This window comes from Ambystoma mexicanum, chromosome 5p, assembly GCF_040938575.1.
Source record: "Ambystoma mexicanum isolate Mex_15411 chromosome 5p, UKY_AmexF1_1, whole genome shotgun sequence".
Taxonomy (NCBI): domain Eukaryota; kingdom Metazoa; phylum Chordata; class Amphibia; order Caudata; family Ambystomatidae; genus Ambystoma; species Ambystoma mexicanum.
The window spans coordinates 1,251,968,221-1,251,976,336 of record NC_090930.1 but is presented as its reverse complement, the minus strand read 5'-3'; the positions used below and the strand labels follow the sequence as shown (position 1 = coordinate 1,251,976,336).

Here is an 8,116-nt window from a genome sequence, read left to right as displayed (position 1 = left end):
GTATTTTAAATAAATAACTATATACTTTTGAAACCAAGCTCTGGTCAGTGTTTGCTTGTGCTATTGTGTTTTGGTACATATTGTGTATACTTTACATACTGCCTAACTCTTCTTGAGAGAAGTCTGACTGCTCAGCCACAGCTACCAGGTAAATCTGGGTGGTACAGACTGCTACCAAAGGGGTTTACTGCTCTACCTGTAGTCTTAAATCTTTTGCAGTGTTCCCCAAGGGAACTGCACAGGTTTCTGCCTAACAGGGGTAATTCGATTACTCCTGGGTCTGTTATTCGAGGGGGCACTGTCCCGTCCCCCCTCGTCGAGTTTTGGCTGGTGGCAGTGGAAACTACTTGTTATGTTCGACCCCGAATATAACCCTATGGGATTCTTCCCATTGCTGGAGATTGATACTTTTCCTCATTAATCTCTGACATACCACCGGTTTACTTATCTTAAATAAGTCTATCGGATGGTATTTTCTGCCAGAACTCGGTTTTTAAAATGGCGTCTGTGTTCGTCTCTGTGACTCCTAAACCAAAGGTTGAGCCCTTTTGCCATTCTGTCTGGGTTACCACAGGGGTGTGGGAAGGGGTTTAGGCACCCTGGACCGAGTTGCCTTGCCAACTCCGGGCGCACTCTGGTGTGATTGGCCCAAGTGGTGAGCCACCCCGCTCACCACTTAGCGTGTTTTGAGTGACAGCTAGGTGGAATGAATGGGGGTTTTCTGCATAAAAGCAGGGCTTTTGGGACTGGATCTTCAGAAGTCGCCACAGGACCTAAGAATCCGACGAGGATAAAGCTGAGCCGACCTGCAACGACGACACCTCTGGTGGAGCCTGTGGAACCGACTCACCACTTCCCGACGGCAGAGGAGATCTCCCTGCCGGAGAGTCTCTTCCCCTGACTGGTGGGAACAACCAGTCCCCTTTGCTTTTTCTTCGCTCCAGGACGCAGTGGTCGAATTGCCCGTGCAGAGCACCTCAGCAACCGGATAGCCACTACGCCTGTACCGCGACCAAAAGGTGGTGCCTTGTGACGGAGTACTCCGCGGCTGGTCTCTTCCCTGGTGATGCACCGGACTTCACTTTTCTTCGACGACGAGATCATCTCTACTCTTGGCAAAGACCCGACGTGCATCCACCAACAGGAACAACTGCCCCCGCCGGAGCTGTCTCTCCACAAACAAGGTACCATGTCCGCCTGGCTTCCCTTTCTGCCGGATCGAGTGAGGTGTCTTAATCCTCGCCTTTCCATTGGGTCGCCTCCAAGCTTTCTTTAACGTATTGTTCTGAACTGGTCCAATCTTTCCATAACAATTTTGCGATAAAGACTCGAAGCGCATTTCCACTGAGACACTTTTTGGGACATATCGCCTTGCCTCTCTCCGAGTAGGCCTGGCCTCTGAACTTTGTGATCTGCAGTAGACCCTGCCTTACTTGCCTTGCATTTGTCTGAAAAGTATTGGTACCGAGTTGATTTCATAACCTGCCTTATTTTTCTCTCCCGTCCTAACGAATACTAGAGTACCATCTAGGTTAAAGCATACACCTTTGTCTGCAAATAAGTGATGCCGGTGAACCTAGACTTGTCAAACTATTGGTAGGGGGATTGATCTTTTTCTTCGTATAGTAATTGTGATTAAAGTTGTTTGCCGTATTAGTGCCAGAGTGTTTTCCATACATGTGTTGTTATAAATAAATACCTTTATATCTTTACACCGAAGCCTTGTTCCGTGTTTGCTTGTTCTACTGTGTAGATTGCCCTATATTGTATACTCCACATACTGCCTAACTCTTCTTGATGGAAGTCTGACTGCTCAGCCACAGCTACCAAGTGAATCTGTGTGGTACAGACTGCTACCAAGTGGGTTTACTGCCAAACACCGTTGTCCTAAATCTTTTGCAGTGGTCCTAGAGGGAACTGCACAGGTTTCCGCCTAACAGCCTAGACAGTGACACAATAAACCCTGCTTTCCTAATTAAGGTGCCAAGTCACATTGGGTTGCCATCTGGTGTGTGTGCTAGGCAGTGGCTGGCTCTGCCTCTGGCTTGTTTAGAAAATTAAAAGACCTTTGATGCTAAGCTGTTGCATTTAGTCCAAAGCAAAACAACATTTTTCTCTATATGCATATGAGACTGTTTAAATATGTTATTTAAACATTTGAGTAATCTGTTTTCACCAACGTAGGATAGTGTGCAGGGGACGGGAGGATTCCTAGGCTGAATCCTCTCTTTCTTTTTGTCTTTTGTAGGGGTCTTGTGCCAAATCCTCAGTTCTTTCCCCACACCTTAAAAAATTCCTAATTAAAAGCCATCTATCTAAAGAATTATCCAATACTTCAATTTATAAGGTGTGCACGCTCACCTTTTTCCTTATTTAGTCCAAAGCAGACACTAGAATACTTAAGCAAGCAAGTGTCAGTTAACCTTCCCAGCTACATATACTAGGGACTGGAGGACAAAGCAATAGTTTTAACATTGAGAACCAGAAGCCAATATTTACATATTTGCAATACCAAGCCAAATTGACTCTCAAAGTTTTTAACTTTTTTATTGTTACAAAATGTCTGCCCATCCTACTTCACCTTCCTGTTGTAATGTATTTGTGTGCACTCCCTGCAATATATAATCTATGGATACTCATCAATGACTTGAGTAAATTGTGTAACCCACTGAGTAGCGTTTTACCAATTGCTCCATATGTGGGGTGTTCCATGTGAGTATATAGGCACACAATAAAGTGAATACATTCATGGCTCGGGTGGAAATCCAGCAAAGACCCTAAAACGTCCATTTTTCTTCCTCCCTCTTTTGAAATGAATAGCACAACCAGCACTCAAAGGGTGTATCGCATTACCCAGCTCGGTAGGCCTGTATTGAGAGGCCAAGCAGACCAGCAAAAGCAGCCAGACTGAATTACAGGCCCACAACCCCTGAAAAATGGGAAAACAATTTTCCTTTTTTTCCTTTTCCTGTCTCCTTTGAGGCTGGCGACTATGGCAATATGCATAGCACACGTTTTCTTTGGCAATTGAAATCCACCCGTTAAAGGCTTGAAATAATAACTCACAATGGAATTGTGCAGCCCAGTACTTTAACAATGCCCCCTATTGTTTTAACCCTCCACTGTTGATGCACTTTAATCAATTACTAAACCAGACTGCAAGCAGCCCCAACTTTTTCCAGACACACTTTTAAGAATGGCCTAATAGTACCACACAACCAGAATAAACAATTCTGGTGCTGGAGGGTTCCATTGTGTAAAAATAAAACTCAATGGGCGACTTTTAAGAACCCAGTAGGGCGGCCCACTGTGATTGGGCTGCCTGCAATATGCTGTCGAGAAGCTTTATTTCTCTGCAAACTGATATTAATACAACCTTTCTCCGGAATTAAATCTTAGACGCAGGGGCCCTTCTTAAGTAAGTTAGTGTGTCTGGGACAAGGGGAGGATTTTTGGTCTGCACTAAATCTACCGAAAGGGGAGGGAGGGGGAGTGAAAGGCAGAGAAGGGAAATACTACTGGAGGAAAAGTTCAGAGCGAGAAAACACACGCGTGAGGGAACAACAGACTCGCTCGGGATGGCTGCAGCCGCGCGATGGAGGAGCAACCGTGACATCTCTCTATACGGGCCCCTGACAAAGCCTCATCGCATCCGAGCATGAAAACGAAGGTCAGTGGTGGGTGGGCAACCTCGACCTAAAAGACAAAAGGGGTCGCTTTAAATGCGCCGTTGCCCAGAGAATTTTACATTACATGTGCCCCAGTGCTGAAATGTCTGCAGGTTTGCGTATTTAGCCAAATTGTTGATGTTGTGAAATACTGTCCACTGAGGTAATGAGCGGGTGATGTTGCGCACTCACAGAAGCAGAACCCGCTGTGACCCGCATGTAGCACATTTAACACCTGGCGGGGCGGGAGTCACGAGGTGGCGTCCTTGGTGCTAAGGGGATAGTTTACTTTAGCACCCCAGGTCTGTTGCAGTGCGTCATGAGCCAAGGTCATACAAACGATAACGTTGCATTTTAATGACCTGGAGTCACGAGTGTTGGAGAACGAAGGGGGTGCAGGGCCTGGGCGGGAGCTGGAACAGACTGCAGAGGTGGGAGATGGCTACCCTTCCTCTCCCAAACATAAATGTGGAATTAACTGCATGCGTGTGCACACATTGATTTGTGAGGGACAAGAAAACAGCATCTTTCAGGAATGTGTCTATGGGCCACCGAAGGGGGAGGCTGCGGCCGCTTGCCCACAGTCTAATAGGGTACTCCCCAGTCAAAAAGGAAGATCATTCTGGAATCATTCTGGAGTCATCCGATGACTCCATTCTAGAGTCATCCATGGATAGTTCAGGAAGATCATCCAAAGTATTCACACAGGCCAAAATATTTAATGAGATGATGACTCTAGAGTTATCACAGAAACTACTCCAGGATGAGTTTGGATTACTTCCAGTGATGATCTTGGATTACTCCAGGATGACTCCATGACAACTTCAGGATGAGTGGGGATTACTCTAGGATGACTCCATGACAACTTCAGGATGAGTTGGATTACTCCAGGATGGCTTCGGATTACTCTAGGATGACTCCATGACAACTTCAGGATGACTCCACGACAACTTCAGGATGACTCCACGACAACTTCAGGATGAGTTTGGATTACTCTAGGATGACTCCACGACAACTCCAAGACAACTTCAGGATGAGTTTGGATTACTCTAGGATGACTCTACGACAACTCCAGGATGACTCCACGACAACTTCAGGATGAGTTTGGATTACTCTAGGATGACCCCATGACAACTCCAGGATGACTTCATGATAACATTAGGATGGGTTTTAAATTGTAAATGATTATTGCAGACCACTCCAGGATGAGTTTAAATGATTTCAAGATGGTTCCAAAAGATTTAGGAAAAGGGGTTGGATTACCACAGGATGTATCCCTTTTGAGTAACATTGGTGGCATTACTTTACAATGACTCTAGTTAGACTTCTGGATAGTGTACTGGAAAAAGAAAATCTTGCAGCTGTCACTTTTCATCTTTGCTAGAGCACCCGTTAACCAAGTTCGCCGATTTAGTGCACACAACTACAACCCCCATATCACAAACCAACTCCCCCATTTCAATTCTCACCTCTAGACAACATGGCCTCACACCCCATAAAAGTCCCACAGTTCCAAAGCACTACACCAAAATACACACTTCCAGCTACCTAAACAGCATCTGTTAAAGGTCTACCAGCATGACAGACTTCCGCCAGTCACTTCACCCAATAACCCTAAGAGCAGCTAATTATTACCGAGTTCATATTGTGATAGTAAAATTCTGCAGCTATAAATTGTTGATATTTTAATATTGTATTGCTCTGGCTATAAGACATCTTCAATCAAACATAGGCTCATAAAGTGTACAACTTTTTTTATTCAACAAATTCAGTTTAACGGCATAGCTCCATAAGAATAAATAGGTTTACAAAAATACAAACAAACAATCATTGATCCTGCATTTCAAAAGGTGGAGTCTTTTTTAGGCCTCTTCTGGCATTGCAAATTTTGGTAGCAAGCTTCCTCCTTATTACTCGGCAGTCCATAGTAGGCCAGCTGTTAGCCTTGCAGACAGATCTCAAAAATTCTACAAAAAATAAAAAAATAAAAAGGATATATGAATAAAAATGGACACCCGAATAGGCACTGTTAAATTCCTTATTGCAGAATACATACCAGATTAACTAAATGTTAAAATGTCAACTTACAATTGCGTCACTACATTTAAATGCATTTGTACACAAAGGATGAAACAGGCTTAAAAGATAGATTTGAACTGAAAATGAATAATGGTTTTCTGTGGCTGCAGAAGATTTATGGTCTTTAGTGGAGCAATATTGATTTATATCACACAGTCAGAAATAGAATGCATAAGTGGAAATGTACAGTTTTCAAAACCAATACAACTAATACGTCAAAGTGATGATTAAGCATTAGCTTCGGAAAAAGAATGAGACTTTTCAATGACCTACCGTGCAAAGCATCAACCTTTTCTACATCAAGGACATCACTCCCAGCTCTGGCTGTTGTTACTCCTTTAGCAGAAGCAAACTCATTCTGTGAAAAGAGAAGCTCGCTGACCCCATTCATAAGGAAGCTTGCACCATCTCGTGCAGCTTTAGCCCCCTCCAAAAGTCTGTAGAGCTCTCGCTTTGGCACAATTATACCTCTAAATCTGGTGGGGTCATTGGCATCCGTAACCAGCTGTTGCATATCAGCCTGGAAATATAGCACAATATATAATATTAACACAAATTATCATGACATGCAAGTACACATTGTATTATAAGCAATGATGTGTACAAAACATGGTGAGGTGAATTTCCTGCATAGGAAATGTGACCCCTAAACAGTTGGATTGATATCAATCCTAACATTTGTACTTAATCAAGGACACCTTAAGCTGCCTTCTAGGCTTGCACTTTGGCCGCCATGGCACAATATGAATTAATAACTGTAGGAGAACAAAGTTTCACTGCTAGGATACATTATATATTATATATGGCGTGGTTGCTGGTGAATAGCAGGAGAGTAGATGCACAAAATATAGTGTGTCTGCACACATTTCACATACAGCCATGCCTACAACTATGGTGCAAATATTCATCATCTAGGTGATATTTTTTAAGCTATAAATGAAAAAATGGGCCTGGCCAGAATCTATGCAGAATATTGCTTCTTAATTTATATGCACACAAAGATTTGGTTATACACTAAGATTAAGGAATAGAAACAAGTTATAAAAGAGATGAAAAAGTATCACCTTCTGTTGTGTGGATGATCTAGTGTCCATTTCAAACAACTTCTCTGCTGATTCTGGGAATGCTGCTGATTCCGGGAATGAATTGGTCCTGGTCTGAGCTGCCAGTGATGCCTGCAAATGATGCATTGCCAACTTACTGTGTCTTTGCGTGGCTTGTAACTGTTCTACAATAAAATAAAATAAAAAAAAACAGTTAAAAGGCATGTACTCTTTGTCATCACAAACTAAAACAGTGGAACTAAGAGCAGTGGGGACCACACAACATCAAAGGCCCAAACACTTACCTGATGCGCACCCACTCGCTCCTCTTTTCCGTAATGGAGGGGGCCCGACAACACAGCCAGCCAGCCCAAATCAATCTGTCAGTGCGCCCGCGCATAGCCTGAGGGCACGCCACACGTGCACCCATGGACCTGGCTGGCGCCAGCGCCACCCAGGTTCCGCGGCCAGGGGGAAAATAAAGCAACAAATGTTGCTAATTTATTTGCTGATTGCTGCCCTGCCCTGCCTGAGGGCAGAGGCTGTAGCCTGCAGCAGTGAATACACGACGTAGCGTTCGCTTTGTGACAATATAAAAATGAATGTGGCAGGCCTGGCTGGTGCGTGCGGCCTTGCCTGGCTTGCAGGAGCACTGCTGCGCGGCACCCCCTAGAGGCTGACTGACGTCAGGCAGCCACCTGAGCTGCCTGACGCAAAGACCGGCCCTGCCCCGACTCATGTCCCCCCACCCGACACGTCATCCCACTCCAGACCTATGGCCCTTATGGCCACCCAAATCCCACCCCACGACACCCCAGTCCAAACACCCAACCAAGCATTCCATCTACTCCACATTGAATTCCCAATGTCATGATAGAAAATAAATAACCAGCATGCCCATGAATACATGTCCCTCAGACCCACACAATGGCGACACATGACTGTGAAAAACCATGTTGTGACGTGCACAAAACAAATGAGAGAAGACCACACAAGTAAAGTAAAGAAAAAATGTGTATTGAAAAATAAACCAAATGAATAAAACAAAAACACACAATAATAAAAACAAATATTCCAAGTCTGGAAGTCCAAAAATGAAAAAAAAAATGAATGCTGTAAGCAATAAAATCCAAAGTAAAATGGCTCCAATGGGTCCGTCCATCAAACAAAAATCAGAGTTTCAAAAAAGCAAAGTATTCCACCATGGGTCCTAGAAAATGAAATCCAGGTCCAAAACTATTTACAAATTAACATCCAAGGTCCATGAGGCCAACAATCCAAAGGAAACCTAACCTAAATCCTACCTAATAAATAACTATATACAAA

The 8,116-nt window shown here is 43.9% G+C and overlaps 1 long non-coding RNA gene across 1 annotated transcript; it reads right to left on the bottom strand.

Annotated features, from left to right (window-relative positions):
- Positions 1 to 5,407: 5,407 nt before the first annotated feature.
- LOC138481778 (uncharacterized) lies at positions 5,408 to 6,131 on the bottom strand. The gene is made up of 2 exons (XR_011274400.1): positions 6,021 to 6,131; positions 5,408 to 5,635 (listed from the first exon to the last, which is right to left on the bottom strand). It is a non-coding gene; the product is annotated as an uncharacterized lncRNA (long non-coding RNA).
- Between the last annotated feature and the right edge of the window lie 1,985 nt (positions 6,132 to 8,116).